General features: G+C 43.1%; 1 protein-coding gene across 1 annotated transcript in view; it reads left to right on the top strand.

Moving 5' to 3' along the window:
* Positions 1 to 3,203: 3,203 nt before the first annotated feature.
* The window catches only part of LOC124606759 (vesicular acetylcholine transporter), a 79,020-nt gene continuing 62,009 nt past the window's right edge, over positions 3,204 to 20,214 (top strand). The window contains exon 1 of the mRNA XM_047138813.1: positions 3,204 to 3,367. The gene's annotated coding sequence lies outside the window, so the exon portion shown is untranslated. The remainder of the gene's footprint in view (positions 3,368 to 20,214) is intronic.

Genomic DNA, 20,214 nt, shown 5'->3' with positions numbered 1-20,214 from the left:
TAGAAGTTGAGTGAAGAAAATGTCAAGCCGTTAAGTAGATATACGATGTCTTTTTGCAAAAGATCACGTCTTCTACTGTTTCCTAGCCATTTTTCTTCTTGAAAGATAAGATGTTCTTTAGTAAATATCTGATCGTTACTAGAAAATCGTAAGCAAACTGTCCTGTAATGTAACGCTCAATGCCTCCCACGGTCCTTAGGAAACCACAAAAAGAAATTGCGGTGTCAGTTTTTAGTTACTGCCGATTTTCGTGTCGCTACATACACTCTTCATTGTAGAAATTATGTTACAGATGAATATAAACGCTACTATTCGCACTCATTCGACGTCATATTCAGAAACGTATCTTTCCGACCACTTGGAGCGCTGCTGTCGCAGTACGTAACAAAAATGAACAGGCGTGTCGTTACTGTACGTGTTAGACTGTGAGTGTACTCTGTCGTCTCAAAACTGCCTCAGATTGGCGCCTATACGATTTTACGAACCAACCGTTTTCCATAGATGCTCACTATAGAATCACACTGCTTAAAATATTTCATTATTTTTTACGTAGGTTTGGCTGATACCCTTCTCAGATCCAAACACTGAATTCATAAAAAAAGTTCACTTTCAGTATCAAAAACCTATGCCTAGTCGAGACGTCAGTTGTTATCACACAACTGACAATGATCACGGACTCATACAGGAAATTTATTTTTGTTACTAATCGGCCTGGCCGTTTCTGAGATGCTCATTCCCGAAAGCGAGTGTATAACAATCCGCCCGTGGTCAGAGTCTCTTGTGTCAGTGGATTACCCTATTTGCGACGTCTATCGTCGCTAGGATAATTCACCATTCGTATCTTTCCGACTTACATACTTTCCTAACCGCGTCTCGCGTTCTCAATGCTCGCTGTTGACAATGGTCATAATGTTTCGTCTCTTCAGTGTAAGAATTACACTGCAGCGTAAAAAGGCTGAATGTGCTTGCTGCAGAAAATGTCTAGATCATAAAAATTAGTTCTATACTGTATTGTTAATATGTACTAATTTCATTTCGATATTTTGATTGCACTTTATTTTAACCTAATCATAATTTATTTTTAGGCTGATTTTCAAATTACGTATTCTTATATTCGGTTTTGAAGTTTATGTGTAGTAACAACAAATATCACAATGCGATAAAAACCGATGAAGTTTTTCCAACGTTAATCTTCCACTTAGCGGCACAATTGAGCCAGACAAATTCTTTAAGTTTGAACAACAAAACTGTCCTAAACAAAACTGTCGTAGTGGCCTTTAGCGCTGTGTGGTACACACGTGTTACTGACCAAGTGCTCTTTTGTTATTTAGCAGTTGCAAAAGGCAGCATCTGTCTTATGAATCCTGCGATTTGCCGACTTCAGCATTGTGAGCAGTTGCAGGAGCAGTGTTTGGGCTCACTGGCACTAGTCACGCTGTGTTAAAACGAGAAGGCAATATCGCCGAGTAGTTAGTGATGTCTAAGTGTAATAGTATTGCTTTCTGGAAGACATTGAAATTGCTCAGATTTGAAGAACAATGTAGACTAAACATTTAAGGAAAAAATTATAGCAACTAATTTATTTTTTATGAAGGAGCTGAGGAATGGACACTGATAAGAGACTAAGAAAGAAAAATAGAAGCATTTGAGATCTGGATTTGGAGGAGTATGGAAGGAATAAAATGGATGGACAAAGTGAGAAATCAGGAAATGTTGAGAAGACTGGGGAAAGGGAGAGAAATTTTAAAGGTAGTCAGGAATAGGAAACTCAGTCGGCTTCAGCACTGAATGAGAAGAGATTGCTTACTGACGGGTGCTATGGAAGGAACGGTGAATGGAAGAAATGGAATGAAGGAAAGTTGGGTTTAACGTCCCGTCGATATCGAGGTCATTACAAACACACAAAGAAGTGGAAGAAGGAGAAAAAGGACGCAGAAGGTACCGGATGGTGGATGTTATAAGGATGGAAGACAATCACGAGACAGCGAAGAGGATAGCAAATGACAGGACTACGTGGAAAACGACATCTGAAGACCTGCTGTAGGGCAGAAAGTTGACGATTAACGTCAAATTATTCACATTGAGCCCTGCTGGAGGACGGAATGTTAAACAAAGAGCATATCAGTGTATCGGTTTAGCTTTTCTTTGTACTGATATAGCTTCCATTCTCTCAAAATATCTTCCAATGCTATCTTTTCCTATGATCAGATCACGGGTACACTATGTTCTGTTATTCCAACTTCTTTCAGATCTTATTCAACTGTACTAGCCAATTTGGAATTTAAGCTGTATTACGACTTTGGTACAATCCTACAATCTGTATTTATCACATGCTTAAATCACCGTCAGTGCATTCCACAGTATCTATCATTGGCGAAATAAAACTTTAGAAATTATTTGTGGAATTTGCCCATGTTTTCACTGAAAGACTTAGTCCTACAAACCTCCCCATCATCTATTCATCTTCAGATTATTCATTATGTTGTAGTTTTTTGTGCTGCTACTTTTTACCTTCCATATAACTGAATAATGTGTCTTCATTGAACTGTTGTTTCAGCAAGACAGAATGGCAGAAATTGAATAACAGTAACTATTTTTTCATCTGCAGGGACGTATTCCTGTCGCTGTAACGTGACGCCGCACACAAATCCAATGACCGACGCGGAATTTGTGCAGCATTAGCTGTAATCTGCTGATCCGCTGCCCGATATCTTTGGTCCGATATTAAAGCTGTGGTTTTCGCGAGTGCCTATCGACCCGACAGGTGTAGCCGGCTGCGCCGGCAAGTCGGGAGTCCGTCACGTGAGGTCCGGTGAGTGCGCGGGTTGGATGCAGCGCCAATGACGTCACTGCGCGGCGGTCCAGTGGGAGCGCGGCAGCGGGCGCCGCGGCGCAGGCGCCGGCGGCGTCGGCCACGCCCACCGACGGCGGAACGACCGAGCGCCTTCGCCCCTCCCCGCGACGGCGGCGCGGAGCTCTCGGCGCGTGACCGACGCGGGCCGACGCCAGCCGACCGAGGCCGAACCGACTGCCAGGTTCTGCCTTGCACCTGCGAGCGGCGGGCGCGACAGCGCGAGCGGTCCAGCGTCGAGTGGCGGAGCAGCACTCCAGGGTCGTCAAGTGCAAGAGCGAGCGAGGGCAAGGCGGGCAGCGCTGGACAGCAAGGAGCAGCAGCAGCAGCAGCAGCGGAGCCAGGGGGAGGCGCTGGACCGCGACAAGACGGAGGCGCAGAGGGCAGCGGACGACGCCGCGGCTGCGGCGGCCGTCGAGTCGGAAGCAGACGCGACGCTGCTGCTGGGCCGGTCCCCGCAGCGGCTGGCCTCCAGCCTGCGCGGGCTCTTCGCCACCGCCAAGTTCGACACCACAGGTAGGCACCACTCACTACAGTCCACTGTCCATTCTCTAATCTCTGTCCTCTACTGGGGTCCTAAGCAGACAGGACTGGTACAGATCATCCAATAAGTTCAATGAAGAGCCTCTCGTTTTGTGCTCTCACGGTGATGAGTTGGGAGTTGAGGTGGCAATCGTAAACATAAAGTTGTGTTTTTTTATGAGGGGGGGTTCATGAAATTGGAATCGTGCAATAGAAACTGTGGGGAAGGTAGATAAAGGACTGCATTTTATTGGTAGAATACTGAGAAGTTGCAACAAGTTCAATAAAGAGACTTGTTCGTCCACATATAGAGTGCTTCCGTGCGATTTGGGATACTTATTAGATAAGGCTGGCACAAGACTTCTTAAAAGTTCAAAGAAGGGCAACTCTTTTTGTACTATCGACAAATGGGGAAGATTACAACAAGAGCGAGATATTTTCACGAAATTGCGATCACTAACTTTCCCGTTCGAATGGCAATTTATTTTACTGAGTCCCATCTATGTAGGGAGAAATAACGATATTGATCAAATAAGTCAAATCAGAGCTTCCTGGGAAAGGTCATGTTGTTGCTTTTGCCACGTGCTGTTCTGGAATGCAACGGCGAAGAAATAGTCCGGAATTGGTTCTGTGTTCGGCTCGGCACTTTAGTGTAAACTGCAGAGTAATCAAGTAGCTGTAGATGTAGACCCTGTAACAACGGGAGAATACTAGGCAAGCACCAGTTCCCACCACCTCTCATGTCTCAACACAGCCAGTATCCAGAAACATGCACTTGTTTTAGTAGTATTTGCTCGCATGACGTCGAGTTTAGGGTCTTCTTTGTCTTTTATTTTGTTATAGAGAGCGAAGTAGCTCTGGTAGAGAGGATGAAACTTCTTATCTTGGGTGGAGAGTCATCGACAGCAGCAGAAACAACTTCAGGTGTGCCGCAACGAAGTGTTTTAGCACCCCTCCTGTTCATGTTGTACATTAATTACCTTTCAGACTTTGATAATAACCTCAGACTTTTCACAAGAGATGCAGTTATCTATAATGAAGTTCTGTCTTAAAAGGCTGCAGAACTATTCAATTAGATCTTGATAAGACTTCAAAGGGATGCAGAAATTGTAAACACTTTTTAAATGTTGGGAAATGTAAAATTGTGCACTCCGAAGACCGCAGAAAGGTGGTATCCTATGACGACAGTATCAATCAGTCAACTTATACAAATACATGGCTGTAACAGGTATGTCGAATGGATTCGTCATACCGGCTCAGTTGTTGGCAAAGCTGGCGGCAGACTTTGCCCCATTGGCCGGATAGTGGCGAAATGCAGTCAGCCTATATAGGGGACTTTTTACACCTCATCGTACACTATAGCTCAGTACCAAATAGGCCAGACATGGGAGGACGGCAAGCATAGTCAAAGGTTTGTATGACTCGCAGCAGAGCGTCACGGAAATGTTAGAAAATGTCAACACGCAGAATCTTCAAAATAGAAGCCAATTACTTCACAAAAGCCTGCCTTCGAAGTTTCAAGAGGAATATTATCTGAAGAAACTAGAGGTACTCTTCTGACCCATACGTATTGCTTCCAAAGAGACCGTGAAGACTAGACTGTACTAATTACAGCACGCTGAGAGACAGGGATTCTAGCAGTCTTTCTGCCCGCCCTCCAAACGAGGTTAGAACAGAAAGAAACCTACGCAGGGTCGCCCATGCTAATTACCCTCTACCGTCCACTTCAAAATGTTTTCCAGAGATATATGTAGGTATTAAGAATATCTCTTACTACTTTCCTTGTATTCAATTCCTTTCTTTTAGAAAAAAGGGGAAAAAAGAGCCGATACTGCTACGGATTCTTCCTCATTCACATAAACACTTTGTTGGATACGACATGGCACCACAAGCACATCCTACTAACGCGACCCAACGCTTATGGTGTAGTAACCATGAGGCAGCCCTCCACACATTTCACAGCTGTTGAGCCGAACTTCCAGGACTGCGGAACCAACAGAACGTTGTCGCGCTATGTCGGTAAAAGTTTGAATCCCCCTATCCCCCTGTTCCCCACTTCCTGACCGCCTCACTTGGACTCAAATGTTCAAATGTGTGTGAATTCCTAAGGGATCAAACTGCTGAGGTCATCGGTCCCTAGACTTACGCACTACTTAAACTAACCTATGCTAAGAACAACACACACACCCATGCCAGAGGGAGGACTCGAACCTCCGGTGGGAGCGGCCGCTCAATCCGTGACATGATGCTTCAAACCGCGCGGCCACTCCGCGCGGCCACTCCGCGCGGCTCACTTGGACTCACAAAAAGGGATAAAATTAGTGTGATGTTTTACATTCAAGCAAACCCCGTCATGGAACCGCTGTCGATTGCTTGAAAATTTTCAGTAAACGTCATCAGCCTTTCTGTTCATTAGATCCCAGTTTATCGCGCACAGTCCGATTAGCGACAAGTAGCAAAGTAAAACTGAGATATAAGTCATTAATGTGGCGTTGAATTTGAAGCCTTGCCCCACGCTGGGAAGCGGTCGACATATCAACACGCACGGTGTCCTCCAGTAGTCGTTCAACACATCGAAACTGAATATTACACAAATATTACTGGGCAAAGGAACCAATATGTTGCCACAAAGGAACTAACATGTTGGTGGACGATGAATGTATCCATCTTTTTGACGGAGTCCTAGAGAAGAGTTCTAGAGTGATGTAAGTATTTTCTCTGGCGGTATCAAATTTCTCACAAAAGAAGAAGATGTGTACTAAATGTGAAAGCTATGGCTGTCGGTAGTGTTTATCTTCCCACCGGTCTTATTTAGATCATTTCTCGCCTCATTACACGAACCATATCACTGAACATCATACCGAATCTCGTATCACTACACCGCTATTAAATTGCTGTAGTATTACTTTAAACAGTATGTAGGTACATCAATAATTAGTTGTTTAATGTCTCAATAAATAAAAATTACACAGGCGTTGCCCAACTGCACACTGGAACAGCACAGCGTGTCGGAAAACTTATTTCAATACCTTGAGTCCCCGATGAAGTGTTAAGAGGCGACCAAGTCACGTGGAAACTGCGTGTTGTGCTAGATACACAGTAAATTACTTCACATACAGAAGTCACATCTATAACCAAAGGAAACAGAACTCTGAATTATGATGACAATAAAGAAAATTACGCTGAACCTAGACTCGAAGCTAAAAACTTGGCTTTCGAGGACAATGCTTCTACCAGCTGAGCCATCCAAGCACAACTCAGGACCTGCGCTCACAGTTTCAGTCCGTCTCCCACTCTCACTAAAGCTCTTCGACCTATGTTGCTGGATTTGTAAACAGGAAAGAAATCGCACAGAAATTGCTTAGCAACAACCCAGAAATTATTTCCAGTGAGTTGTGGGGGCGGGTAAGAGCCGTCCTTGAATAACTCAATCAGTAAATGAATTTTCCGTGGAAGGTCATGTCCCTGGTCCGAATCCCGGTCGGTGTCATATTTTTAATGTCAAGCTCACACACCGTTGCAGAGTGAAATGATTATTTATGGAAATAAGACATTAGTTTTGTATTTGTGGCATAACAAGTTTGTTGCTGTGTCTGTACTTGTTTGACGATGTCGCAGTCAAAACAGAACTCCGCTCTCATCTTAGTTAACAAAACAAGGTGGTCTCCTGGTGATGATATTTGCAAAAGTCTAGTGCCAGCTGAGAGGCTCAGATTTATTATTCTTCAACGTAAACAAATATGGTAGCTATAATCAAACCAGGAAGTGTTATTGTTAACTTAATGGGTCACTCCCACAAAAAATGATATGGACCTGAAACTTAGTCCCTTTAATTGGACTATTGGATAGAGTGGTATATGCTGCACTCGTCGACAGTTTTTCTGCGTTAAAAATGTTCCTCGCAAGTTATTAATGTATACTTCACTTTTTGTGGTTCACAGGTTTTGGCTTGGACGTTGTCTCAGTATGTTTCACGTTACTGCAGGGAAACATCTCTACGCTCAGTTGCTTCGACGGTACACACAGGATTCCCAGCTACATAGAAAGTGGAAACCAACACATTTGAATGCTACCTCATGAAGATTGTGAAGTGCTTCGCAAGTGTACAACGATCGCCATAAAAACTTCAGACAGTGGTCAAGCATTTCCCGTTTCTGCGTTTCTCAAAGTGCTTCAGAGTAAGAAAAAATGATGAATGGGTGTAAAAAATTTGTAGATAATATGAGTGGACAGAGGACAACTCGTTTTTATAGTCTGAGGTATAGCACTCGTACACTAGAAAAAAGACATCTCATTAGATAATCAGACCATGATAAACCAGATGGAAACGTTATGTGATGTAAATGTGTACAAGAAAAACAGAAATTCCGAGTTACGTTTCTGAGTCTGTAGCTCATTCATAGTAAAAGATCATGAGATTTTTAAAATAATTTTTACGTATGACACAAAATCATTTACGCTGAACAGGTGGATAAAGAGAGTACCTAAAGAAATTTTCTGCAGTAATAACAATCGTATTAAACATTGTAAGATCTTGCGTAAATATTAAACTTCCACCTCACACGTGTTTCAAAATGAAGATCTTATTCACTTGTAGACAATTAGCTATACAGTCGCAGGTGGTTGTGAGGAGGAAACCTTCCCACCCGTGTGCTCCAGTTTTTAATCAGTGTCAGTTCTTGATGTGAGGGCAATGTACTAATTGTTTGTGAGGAGAATAGGTCGGGGCCATCCAAGCGTCATAACCAATGATCGACCATAACAGGCATAATGAAATAAATCAAAACTCAACAGTCTATGGGAGGAGCGGTAGGCGTCCCAATGCGACAGTCAAGTCTGCTGCAGAAACCTTACATTCGCTAAGAGTTACTTCCCTGAGTCGTTGTGTTTGCAGGATTATACAGTTCTTTATGGGCAGTACACCTCGACATTTGAAACGAAAACGAACAGAGTTTTTTAGAAGCACGTGGCTTCTTATCTGATGTCAAAATAGACTTAATATCACGCTCTTCCATGATTCTGAATTGAGTAAAATATTAAAATATCTTCGTCATTAGGGATAAAGAAAAGATGCGAATACGATTTTCAAGATGCCGGAAGCTATTTGAATATGTTCTAACTCCACAGTCAATATTATTTAGCATTCTTCTCTCAATCATATAGACACAGACATGAAAAGATTTCCTAGTTTACACATTTTAGAGGAAAACTTTTCATAGGTAGTGGGCTTTTAGATAACACTGCCTTAAGGAAAATACATTTTAAACCGCAGAACAAAGACAATGACACATAAGGTAATCCAGTGGGGAATGTATGAAGAAGGCAATATAACGTTATAGTATAGCCGACAATCGTTCGTAAGAACAAAATTAGTTTCTTACGATCCCTACTTACATTTTTTGAGAATCTGTGTAGCACACTAGTACTATGCAAACCATTTCGTTACGAGCATTGCACTACCCCACCCCACTGAAATAATTACACCAACCTGAGCGCCAACTTTATTCCAATGACATCCTTTTACGTTCCCAGATATTCGCCAACGTAATTTCGTGTTGCACGAAACCTACTAGTATGAACGTAGTATCATGTTCCTGAAGGCTAACTCGATAATGATCACAAACATTCAGGAAGTAGTCACAGACAAGTAATATGACACTTTTGTACGAAATCTCCTTTGTAAATACTCGTCACAAATGGAAATCTTAATTCATCATCCAAGAAAATTATTTTTTTTCTCTTAGATTCCTTCATACTGAGTGGAAATGTTACCATAAGATATTACATTCATTCTAAAGAATTAGATAGTACCGTTTACCTTTCAAATTATTATTCGCATTCATCCAATGACGACATTCTCATTCACTTTTAAGCTACGTCTATGTTTTATTTTTCACGTACTGTAAATATTTTGGAAATAAATCCCATCTTCAATACGCATCGATAAGTCCTTGATTTATTTGCTAAATATGTACACATCTTAGAAACTGAGTTCTTCAGCAATACTGAAGGCTCGACTTCTGATGTAAAAATGTGAAGAAACTATTCATCGACATGGATTGGGTTAAACTTACCGTTAAACATATCTTAGCTTATATCCAGAAAGTTGAAAGAAGATGACGATGTCATAAGAAGGTTGCACATAGAATTTCTTTTTACTTGCAAATAGTGGCAGTGACCTTATGACAGTATTATTTGCAGATCATCAGTCAACCGTAGGCAGTTACCCAAAATTGTTATTGACAGCAAAATCACTGAGAAAATCATGGAGTTCACAGTCTTGGACATTCACCTATCACAATTCGAGTTTCCTACATTCAGACGCTTCGTTGGTACAGTACAGCGAACAATGAACCACAAAATAAGAAAATAAACGTTAGTTAAGTTAAGTAAAGTAACTGCACACCACAAATATTCTGTTGAAGTGAAAACTGGACTTCAACATCTGTCCACATGAGACAGAGTACTTGCGATACGTTACTCGACGTTTGATCAGGAAAGAAGAGCAAAAAATTAATTACCGTCTCTGAATTAATAATGAAATAGAAGAACAACTGGTTGCAGCACTTGTCTGAGTTTCGAACAGATAAGCTGGTTTGATAAAAGAAATAAGCAGGTTGACGTCTCTGGGAAAGATAGCAGGACTGATAAGGCGACACGAATGAATGCATAAGTCTAGATGCTATTGTTGCTATTAAGAATGAGGATGAGTTAGCTTAACTATTCTTGGTTATTATGTTTACTCACCTAGTTATTGACATTACTCGTGGATTACATCTTCTTGTAGCTATTTATTATAATGGCCTACAATCATTCATTGGAGATTCACTGCTCTCATGGCAGCACAACGTCGACAGAAGCGGTAATACGAATACAAGAAATTTTGTTTCTTTTCGCATATAATTCTTGAGAGTTACCTCTGCCAATTAATTTTCTCCGTTTATAATGGCGTTCTCTAGGAAGCACAAGAACAGAAAAGCGGGTAGGTGATCGTTGTTCGCTTCGTCTCACGACTGTTTGACTACAATGTATTGATCCCACTACATTGACCACTGGCTTGACCTTTGTTCTTTCACTAATTAATATTTCCTTCGCATAGCTTATGACGTAGATGCTAATGCCCCTTTCTCAAAGGATTTTTTCTGTTGTCTGAGTTACATTTATCCTAGTTATCTGTCCCTCGAGACTCACAACTATATCCTTTCTAATACTGTAAGACTAATATCAGTACACGAATACACTGCCACACACAAAAAGAGTAGCACCCAGAAGACATTCTCAGATGGGAATGTAACTTCTTACACGTACGGACCATCGGCGAGTGTGTAAATGATTAGAGCTGCAGTTTTCTGTGGCAGGTACAATGGTCAATAGCGTACAAGAGTATTGTTTTTAGTGCTGTTAGCACGCCTGGTTTTATATAAAAAGGGGATGAAAAACGCCATATGATGACTAAACAGTGAAGGACACAGAGATGCCGCGTTCTCGTGTGAAACAGCGTCATCGCACATGACAGAGTTTGAAAGAGACCTCCTTGTGGATGTCCATTTGGCTTGCTGCAATATCCAGATTTCTGGGGCATTCGGATGTGACAGCAGCTCACTCTTGGACTGTATGAGAACGTCAGGGAAAGCATATTGTCGTCAAAGTTCCGACTGACCACCCCTGACCACCACAATATAGGATCATCGTATCGTGCACTGAAGATATCTCAGCTACTCCACTTGTGGGCCTACCATCCGAGAACAACTTATGGACTGCAATATGCAATATGCTGTGTCATCTCACACAAATGGTCGGAGACCAGCAATAGGCCTGACTAACGATTGATCGTTCCATGCCTAGGCTGCCTCTAACACCGTCCACAAACGGCAGGGTTTGCACTGTTGTCGTGACCGGGAAGCACGAGGAATGCGGTCGCGTTGTGTTCAGCGAGCGAGTGTGGCATCGGCCAGGGGAGAGCTCCCATTCTACCAGGATTCTGGAGAGTTACAGCAGTGTTCCTTACGGCGAAGAATGAGGAGCCATCATGTATGACTTCATGTTGTGGCTGTTAGTGGTTGAGGGTACGCTACAACGATACGTCATGGACATTGCATCCTAATTTGTTGCCTCTAATGCGACAGTATCATGGTGTCACTTTTCAACAAGACAATGCTTGCCCTCATATGACACGTGTCTATAAACTGTCTGCCTGATGTTGAGGTAGCCCCCTTGCAAGGTTCCCAGATTTGTCGCTGATAGAACATCTAAGAGACAAGCTTGGACGTCAGCTCCACCCCAGTGTCAAAATCCAGGATATCAAGGACCAGTTACAACGGTTGTGAGCTAGCTTATCTCACGAGAGGAGATTATCCGTAGTGCACACAAGTCCAGACGATAAGGGGCTTCAGACACTCATTAAGAAATACACTGAAGCACCAAGGAAATTCAAATACTGATATATGTAAAAAGGCAGAATACGGCGCTGCCGTCGGCAACGCCTATGTAAAACAACAAGTGTCTGACACAGTTGTTAGATCGATTGCTGCTGCTACAATGGCAGATTATCAAGATTTAAGTGAGTTTGTAAGTGGTGTTACAGCCGGCGCACGTGCGATGGGATACAGCATCTCCGAGGCAGCATGAAGTGAGGATTTCCAATAGGATCATTTCACGAGTATGTGAGTATGTGAAATCCGGTAAAACATCAAATCTCCGACGTCGCTGTGGCCAGAAAACGATCCTGCAAGAACGGGACCAACTACGACTGAAGAGAATCGTTCAACGTGACAGAAGTTCAACCCTTACGCAAACTGCTGCGGATTTCATTGCTTGTCAACAAGTGTCAGCCTTCGAACCATTCATTCAACGAAACGTCATCGAAATGGGCTTTCGGAGCCGAAGCCCCATTCGTGTATCCTTGATGACTGCACGACACAAAGCTTTACGCCTGGCCTGCTTCCGTCAACACCGACATTGGACTGTTGATGACTGAAAATATGTTGCCTGATCGAACGAGTCTCGTTTCAAATTATATCGAGGTGATCGACGTGTACTGGTATAGAGAAAACCTCACGAATCCATAGACCTTCCATATCAACAGGGGAGTGTTCAAGCTGGTGGAGGCTCTTTAATGGTCGGGGGCGTGTGCCGTTGGAGTGATATGGGAACGCTGAAACGTCTAGATTCGACTTTGACAGGTGACACGTATGTAAGCATCATGTCTGATCACCTGCATTCATTCATGTCCATCGTAAATTCCGACGGACTTGGGCAATTCCCGCAGCACACGTCCAGAATTGCTACAGAGTAGCTCCGGGAACACTCTTCTGAGTTCAAACAAGTCCGCTAGACACCAAACTCACCAGAAATGAACATTATTGAGCATATCTGGGATGCCCTGCAACATGCTGTTCAGAAGAGATCTCCACCCCTCCGATTTATGGACAGCGCTGCAGGATTCATGGTGTCAGTTTCCTCCAGCACTATTTCAGACATTACTTGAGTCCTTGCCAAGTTGTGTTGCGGCACTTCTGCGTGCTCGGGGTGCCCCACACGAAATTAGGCAGGTGTGGCAGTTTCTTTGGCTCTTCGGTTTATAACTTTGTGGTATTAAAATTAGAAACCTGAGGCACCCCAGTACGTTTAATGTGACTGAAACAGCATGTGTGAGCGGATGACTTGGGTACAACAGTTCCGAGTTTCTTTCGTGTGTTGTTGACACAAAGCATTCCGACCAGAAGGAGTCTGCCTCAAAAACAAATTAAGCGCAGAAGTACCATCGGTGAATTAAAAACTGACGTGAGTCCAGTCAACCATGTTGGTCAACGAAATAAACCAGGAAGCTAGTAGCGTCGTTTCACGGCTCATCAGAGGATTCCAGGAAGCAAGAAACACTGTACGGCGCTACGGACACGGATGGCCACGAGTTACAAACAAACTTCAAGCTCGCCGGCCGAAGTGGCCGTGCGGTTAAAGGCGCTGCGGTCTGGAACCGCAAGACCGCTACGGTCGCAGGTTCGAATCCTGCCTCGGGCATGGATGTTTGTGATGTCCTTAGGTTAGTTAGGTTTAACTAGTTCTAAGTTCTAGGGGACTAATGACCTCAGCAGTTGAGTCCCATAGTGCTCAGAGCCATTTAAACTTCAAGCTCCAAACAGATTGGAATGCCAATTGTCAACCGAGCAGATCATACATACCGTGAATATCATATACTAGAACTAATCAGTCATAAATTTTTACCACTGGTGATATTTTGTGACTTCGCTAATGATTTTTATTACACGAAACATGGTATCCTTATGCAAAATATGTGCTTGACGGAAATCTGGGTGCATGTTGATCATATAACAATAGACACTCTTAATTTCAAGCAATCAGGAATTGAATAATGCAAGGTTCTAATTTACGTCCTCTTTTATTTCTGATATACATAAAGAACGTGCACTTGCGTTGTCAGAAGATATGAATTTTGTGCTTTTTTACAACTAAAAAATTACAAAGTGGTATCAGTGCTCTTACTCGAATGGCAGCTAACGAAATATTGAAAAACAGATGTTTCCAGTCAAATGGCTTATCGTTAAATATTGACAAGATTCTGAACATATAGTTCAGTGCTTCTCGAGGAACTCTACAAGCTATGAAATATAATCTTCTTAAAAAACGAAACACAAAAAATTGAAAATGTAAAGTTTTTGAGATTACAGATGCATTGCAACATTAACTCGAAAACTCACACTACAGCATTAATGAAGCGCTTTATTTCAGCTGAATTACCAATACGAATGACGTCTTCTTTAGGTGATTTCAAATTGAAGAAGCTTGTTTATTCTGCGGTTTTTTACATTAATTACCGATTTTTTAAGCTTTCCTGATGGGAAGCGAGGAGGGGTGGAGGGACTCGAAAGGCTAGTATTTACAGAATGTGGAAAAATTATGTGTGGTTGTAGAAACGGTTCTCGGGCGACACTGACGTCGTTGTGAAATTCCTACTATATTTCATCAGCGCAACTGACCAACATCTTCAGGGTGTACAAATGGTTGTCAGATGGGACGTCGGGTATCATTCTGAATTCGATAATTGGATTCGCAATATTAATACTCATTAATATCCCTTCCATTTACCAAAATTTCTATTCCCTCGAAAAATATTGCACATCATACTTCAAGATGTTAACAATAGCAGTACACGAAGCAATAACGAATTCCAGTATACGAACTTTCAGCAACTTAATATACTGTACTAAATGTGTCTGAATTAAAGGACATTCTGTAGGGCAGTTCCTTCTACTACACTGAAAATTTCTTTCCATGAATAAATTACCTTTCCGCGACGGGAGTGGCTTGCGTGTCTCAACGATATAGGAAAGTGCAACCACAACGGAGGGATATCTGTTGAGAGGCCAGACAAACTTATGGTTCCTGATGTGGGGCACCAGCCTTTTCAGTAGGTGTAGGGGTGCCAAACTACAGTGTCTTACTTCAGGGTTCCAAAGCCATGGAAGTCGCATGGGGAAGAACTGGGACCCTATGGATGATGTGTACGAGCGTTCCATCGAAATTTCTGCAGCGTAGTCGAAACGACTTTGGGAACATGTGGGCCCGGTTACCGTATTGTCTCAAAGTGAGATAAATATTTTAAACAGGTATGGCGATTACTTTTGAGATAATAAACATCATAGTTACTTTAGTCCATTCCTCTCGATTTCATTTGCTTGCCTCTTACAGATTAGGCAATAAGACATTAAAAGCAGCAAATGTGTTCTACTGTTTGGGTAGCGAAATAAATGATGTGCAAATGTTGAAATGTGTGTGAATTCCTATGGGACAAAACTGTTGAGGTCATCGGTCCCTAGACTTACACACTATTTAAACTAACTTAAACTAACTTATACTAAGAACAACACACACACCCATGCCCGAGGGAGGACTCGAACCTCCGGCGGGAGGGGCCGCGCAGTCCGTGACATGGCGCCTCAAACCGCGCGGCCACTGCCCACGGCAAATAAATGATGATAGCCACATTAGAGAGGATATAAAATACAGACAGGCTACAGAAAGGAAACGTTTCAGAAAAAGATGATTTTTTTTTTTACATTGAATTTCAATTTAAATGTCTTTTTGAGAATATTGTTGTGGAGTGTAGCCTCGTACGGAAGTGAAACGTGAAGAAGAAGCATTAGGGGCAATAAGAGAAAACATGTCCTTTTTTTAATGTGGTTGTATCGTAGAATGCTGAAGGTTACATAAGTAGATCACGAAATTGATGAGGAGGTAGTGAACGGAGGTGGAGAGAAGAGAAATGTATGACAGATACTGACTGAAAGAAGAGATCGCTTAATAGGACCAGTTATGAGGCATCAAGAAATTTCCAGTTTGGTTCTGGAAGGTAGTGTGAGGATAGAAATCGTTGAGGAAGACCAAGACATAAATATATTAAGCAGACTGAAATCGATGTATGCTGAAGTAGTTATTCGGGAATGAAGAGGCTTACACAGGATGAACTAGCGTGGAGAGCACCTCTAACCAGTCTTCAGACTGAAGCCTATAATAATAATAATAACAACAACAACAAATAAAATTTACACATTTGACCACTTTCTACATCCCATGGAACCTTCACCGCTGTATACGTGGAATACGACTGCTTGTTGAGTGGACGAAGACCCATAGCCAGCCAGCTCTGCAGTTGCCCTGTGCTGGCTAGAGACCTCGTGGCAGACTCTCGCCCGTCACCTTTAAAATCGTCAGGTTCGAGAGATTCACAGTAAACCCCTCACAGAAACGAACACCGAGGCTTCGAAGCAGTGTATCTTGTTCAGAGATAATTTGCTATTTAGCTTGGAGGATGATTCTCGCCTTTTTTCGTATGATGCAGCACTAGGACACATAACATCCATGCCAATATTGTCTTATCGTCCTTCGTGGCATCTTGATGCCAAATTCCCCCACCTTCTTTTTTCTGTTTTTTTCTTTTTTGAGTACCTGCAACTGTTTTATATATATTCCGACAGCAAAATAGGGACCAATGATATGGGTCTTGAAAAACAAACGTCGAACGTTGATATATCAAGAGAGTTGTTTTTATCCACTTCTTTGAGTGACCGTGGGTTTTCCACTGACGATTAGTGTAAATTGGGAAGACTGACGTACCCATGATTTGTGAACGATGCTTCTTCCTTTAACAAAATTTTCATGAACATGCCGCATCACTTTTTACTTTCCGTAGATAACACTTGGAGAACTACAGCCAGTGTTGGAAGTCATTGCCTTGGAGCAGAATGTGAAAAGGATGAAATGCGATGGAATGGAATGTTTACAGAACACTCATTTAGTTGATATCTCTCGTACTTTCGAGAAGCCTCTTATTGACATGTGCATTGTGTGTTACTGCTAAAAGGATAGCTTGATTTCTTCCATCAGTTGCTCTTCATTTTTCTTGGCGTCTGTTATTAACCAAACTTCTAGTTACTAGAATTTTTTCTTATAATGTTTGCAAAGATAGATCGTGATTTCTTGACACGATTTGGATACCTCCCGCGTACAACCGGACGACTGGTCTAATGGTCTGGTGACATTCGTCATAACCGATATTAATTTTTTGGACTCTGGTATGCAATGTGAATGCCCCAGTAGATTTACTAGCACGTCATTCGATTGCTACAACAGCAGAACACAGAGTGATTGCTTCAGGCCCACAGCTAAGCGAATCATACCTCAGTTACTTGTTATCTTATATTCGGTGTAGTATTGCAGAGGTTTGTACAACCCCTTCTCCTGATACCGGGAGAAAGGTGCCATATCGCCCGCTATAACTTGTCGAAAACCGTAGCTCGATATTCTTAATCATTCTGTCTTCGCTCCCTTACCCTGTATAACGATTTCAGAGTAGGTGGTTGAGTTTGCACGTAATACAGATTGAAACGAAATACCAGGTGACTTCATTTACGAAGTATACGGAACTTCGAACATCCGACACATGATTAGCGCGTCATTTATTACATGAACCGCTACGAACAGCTATACACAACGGAGAGCCATGCGGGATTAGCCGAGCGGTCTACGGTGCTTCAGTCATGGACTGTGCGGCTGGTCCTGGCGGAGGTTCGAGTCCTCGCTCGGGTATGGATGTGTGTGTTTGTCCTTAGGATAATTTACGTTAAGTAGTGTATAAGCTTCGGGACTGATGACCTTAGCAGTTAAGTCCCATAAGATTTCACACACATTTGAACATTTGAACACAACGGAGAAGCCGCATTTTTACCGGGACGCAGCGCTGCTTCTGAGGCGGCAGCGAAGGCTGGTAAAAGCGAATCGCTCCTTGCTACAAAGCGTGCAGAACACGCGTCACTGACGCTACGGGGAAGTTGTCGGCTGACCGCGGCAGCCCGCCGTCGCTCCGTGGTGGAGCGGAGCGTGGCGGAGGGTTCATTAAGGGGGACGCGGCGCTTCATCACAGGCGGGGCCTGCCGGCTAACTTGGTTCATTACGGCCGTTAGCGGGCCGGCTCTCGCAAATTATGATTTACTCGCCACAGAATGGACCACCGCCCCGCCGTCTGGCGGCGCTCTGGCGCGTCGGCCCTCTTTTCTCCTCGCTGCTAAGCACTCACTTGGAAAAATTTCCCCAAAATAAGCCGAGGACTTACGTAACGGACCCTCTGCTGGTTTAGTATTCTTTGACAACGAAAAGGCAAATATTTACAGATATGTGTTATTGTATATGTGTGAAATGCCTCACCCTCTACGTGGAGTAACAATAGACTTTTAATTATGATGTATACCCCCGTGGTGTTTGTAACATGCGGTCCGTGTGTGCGTGCTTGTCTAATATTGTCTTACACCTACAAATCATTGAAATGACCCTGACATTGACAATCTTCACCTAGGGATTTTCACAAAACGAAGTATCGTGTTGAGGGTTTAGCACATCGAACCAACGCTTCTCATCGTGATGCTACTAAAATGAATCACAACGTGGATGCCGCAAATTATATATTCTCAAAAGCACGTAGAGCGCAAAAAGCTGTATAAGTATGAAGTACACAATATCGGATTCTACCCTACGTGTAATTTCGAGGTTAGCAGAATAAATGTTCCATTATTTTTTTTAGACCACCCTACCCATTATTAGACGGACACATAGTTGGCTAATAGTGCTTAACGGTGAGACTCGGAAGACCTTTACTCCTGACTGGCAGTTTCAGAAAACGATCAGTGGGCAAAATAAATGAATTTAACACATTTGCTGCGAGTGTTTCACTATCTACCGAACCGAGTGTGCATATTACGTATTGAATTACGGACAGCAGTTGTACTGCAAGGATGATCTGCACGCTGGGCGTTGACCGTTGTGAGGATGACGTTCACGGTGTCTCTGTCTACACAATGGACGAAGTCTGAAAACTCCTATGGCTGATATTACCTCGGTACAGGACAGAACAAGAGTCAATGTTCCTCTCTGCTCATTAGCCAGGAGCAGAAATTCAACTCAAGTGAGCGGTCTAAGACGCTGCAGTCATGGACTGTGCGGCTGGTCCCGGCGGAGGTTCGAATCCTCCCTCGGGCATGGGTGTGTGTGTGTGTGTTTGTCCTTAGGATAATTTAGGTTAAGTAGTGTGTAAGCGTAGGGACTGATGACCTTAGCAGTTAAGCCCCATAAGATTTCACACACATTTCAACATTTTTTCAACTCAAGTATTCTCCCATAAAGAAGCACTTCAGTGTGCGTCAGACTCCACAGAGACTAAAGAATCGACACTCGAGTAGACGCAATGACAACTCAGTCACGGAGAAACGACTTCACGTACTCCGTGTGTCGACAGCAACACTTCTCAAAATCTAACCGCCAGATTCTCCACTGTGGCTCTCGCCAGCAAAGTCTCTAGATCGATTCCCAGAGGGAAGTGTCTTGGATCGATCCTGGCAGAGAAGTGTTCTAGATCAGTACCCAGAGGGAAATCCTTGCTTACATCACCCTCCGCTCCCCTTCCTCCTGGACACACGGCATCTACATTGTCGCTCAATCGACGAATCCCAACGACTGTTACGAAAACATCACCTTCCACTATATGCGTCATGAATATGCTAGCCAGTCATTTGAATCTCATACCCCTCTCAAAAGATTTTAGTAGTAGGTTCCATTTCCCCTCATACATCCGTAGCACTCCACCAATCAAAAACGCGTCCCTGCTTTTTAACGTGATGCATGTCCCAGCATTCCCGTGAGAAGATTCCTCGGAGACCAACTCGCGACCATCTTTTGTGTCCCTGTGTGTCCCTTCGCGCTAAAAGAAGGTCTTTTCGGATTCTTCTGCTCCAACCCTCTCTCTTTCCCCAGGTAACTATTCTAAATTCAAAAATTGTTCAAATGGCTCTGAGCACTATGGGACTTAACATCTGAGGTCATCAGTCTTCTAGAACTGAGAACTACTTAAACCTAACTAACCTAAGGACATCATACATCCATGCCCGAGGCAGGATTCGAACTTGCCACCATAGTGGTCGCGCGGTTCCAGGCTGAAGCGCCTAGAACCGCTCGGCCACTCCGACCGGCTATTCTAAATTCTTCTCTATCCCACCAGAGAACAATCTCCTGCCCAATCTCTCTGTGCTATGAGGGTTCAGCCGCCTCCAGCATCATAAACCGCCGCCACCACGCTCTGCTGTCTCTCAGGGCAGTAAACGTCTGGCCACTTCACCTTTTTGTCAGTGCTCAGCCCTAATTAACTCCCTGACGTGCAGTATTACAGACATTGTTAGTATGTGGTGCTAGCCCGCACCAGCCGATGAAATGATTAGTAATTCGATTGTGCATCGTAAATAGTGATTTAATACAAACATAAATCTGCAATAATATTC

Source organism: Schistocerca americana, chromosome 1 (assembly GCF_021461395.2).
Source record: "Schistocerca americana isolate TAMUIC-IGC-003095 chromosome 1, iqSchAmer2.1, whole genome shotgun sequence".
Lineage (NCBI taxonomy): Eukaryota > Metazoa > Arthropoda > Insecta > Orthoptera > Acrididae > Schistocerca > Schistocerca americana.
This window is presented reverse-complemented; position numbering and strand designations above follow the sequence as displayed.